Source organism: Myotis davidii, unplaced genomic scaffold (assembly GCF_000327345.1).
Source record: "Myotis davidii unplaced genomic scaffold, ASM32734v1 scaffold453, whole genome shotgun sequence".
NCBI classification, from domain to species: domain Eukaryota; kingdom Metazoa; phylum Chordata; class Mammalia; order Chiroptera; family Vespertilionidae; genus Myotis; species Myotis davidii.
In genome coordinates, this window is record NW_006285234.1 from 2,846,341 (window position 1) to 2,848,575 (window position 2,235).

The window sequence follows — 2,235 nt, forward strand, 5'->3', positions numbered from 1 at the left end:
GTGAGGGCATGAGCGGGGGGAAGGGAGGGATGGAGGGTAACATGGGGACAAGGACACATATGTAATATCTTAATCAATAAAAAATATATTAAAAAATAATATTTAAGAAATAATATTTGTACTTCCATTGGGAGGCAAAAAAAAAAAAAAGGGGGACCACCTCCCTGACAGGGATGGCTCCGTGAATCCTCTCAGAGTCAGAACAGAATTGGGAAAGTAAACCCTCTGTCCGCAAATGCCACAGAAGGTACCCCAACAGACAGAAATGTTTACTTTTAAAGGAAAATACTTAACTAAGCATTTAGATTATTCTTGCATTGGGCTCTCCTTTAGGAAAAATTGGTACTTACATTAACAGATTGGTTCTCAAACGGGGTGCCTCATGGAACTATTGAAAAACACAGATGCCCAATCTCTGTTCCAAGAGGTCAGACCCACAAGTGGGTATCCTTTCTCCTTGGGGTTACTCTCAGGCTACACTTCCCCAAAGTCTCTAAGACCATTTAGAATCCCACTTTTCCATTTTAAGCAAAGGCCATGTCTTTCCATTTGGGCTTTAGTAGAAAACTATGCTATTTACAACGCTGTAAATTACAGGTAATTAAGAGCAATGCAAAAAAAAAGTTCTTGTATTGTAGACATGCAGAGCTGATCCTATCTGGTAGAGGTTCGACGGATGCTGCTTTCCCCCTTTTGGAAGAAATCAGTTCTGCCTCCTTTGTACATTCATCTCGTTATTCCTGATCTACAATGGGACTGTCCTTAAGATTCTCTCCTGAACCTGTTGTAACACCTGCCTGATTCTCTCGGGGACTTTCGAGTTTAAAGAAATCTTTAGTATGTGTTCGTGATTTTACCTTTTTTGGAAAATGACCTTGGATGCACCTTGGCAAATATTTTCCTTTCCTCGACTCTTGGGCCATCTGCCATTTGCGTGTGCTCTTTGTTTTGGTGGAACACTGGGCGTTTCCTGTGACCTCCCACAGATGCATCATGTCTGTCCAAGGGCTCCTGGAAGAACAGTGGAACAACCAAAAAATGTTGTGGTTATTTTGTTGTTGTTAATCTTCACTTGAGGGTATTTTTTTTTCATTGATTTTTGTTTGTTTGTTTTTAGAGAGAGGGTTAGGAGGAAGGGAAGGGCAAAGAGGAAGAGAGAGAGAGAGAAACATCAATGTGAGAGAGACACACCCTGACTGGGCTGGGAATTGAACCCTCAACCCTTTGGTACACAGGCCAATGCTCTAGCTACTGACCACCACCGGCCAGAGCCAAAAAACACATTATATTATTAACTAAGGCAAAAGAGAGGTTAGGGCAGGGGTGGGCAAACTTTTTGACTCAAGGGCCACAATGGGTTCTTAAACTGGACCGGAGGGCCAGAACAAAAGCATGGATGGAGTGTTTGTGTGAACTAATATAAATTCAAAGTAAACATCATTACATAAAAGGGTACGGTCTTTTTTTTCAATAGTTTTATTCATTTCAAACGGGCCAGATCCGGCCCCGCGGGTCGTAGTTTGCCCACGGCTGGGTTAGGGCATTGGCTCCTAACCTTCTCGTCCACAAAAACTAAAGTAAAAGAACAGAAACTGAAATTAAATAAACCCATCAAATTTTCATTGGGCGCTAACTCACAACTTCCTTATTAGATTTGTTTAATGTGTTTAATTTTTTAAAAAATGTTTTTTTAATTGATTTCGGAGAGGAAGGGAGAGGTAGAGAGAGATGGAAACATCCATGATGAGAGAGAATAACTGATTGGCTGCCTTCTGCACATCAGGGATGGAGTATGCAACCTGGACACGTGGCCTGGACCATTATCAAGAGACCTTTTGGTCCGCAGGCCGAGGCTCTATCCACTGAGCTAAACCAGCCAGGGCTGGTTCGTCGTTTTTAAAAAATTTGTCAGGGGCTATTGCATTAGAGGAACTGGCCTCCAGCTCCCCTACAGCACCCTTGTCCTAAGGAGAGCAGGAGAGGGAGAGAGAGATGCAGTGCAGGCTCGGGCCGGAGGGCGGCTCAGTGGATGCGTGTGAGCGAGGGTGGGTACAGCTGGGAAAGTAAACCCGAACTGAGGGGCGCACGGAGAGCTCGCTTCCCGAGGGCGCGCACTTTGTGGACTCACGGAGGGTCCCTCGGGGCTGACGGTCGCCGGCTCCCGGGGTGCACAGCAGAGGGGTCCTCGGGTTCCTCCCCAGGACTCAGCCGCGCCCAGCTGCGCCTCCTGCCGGC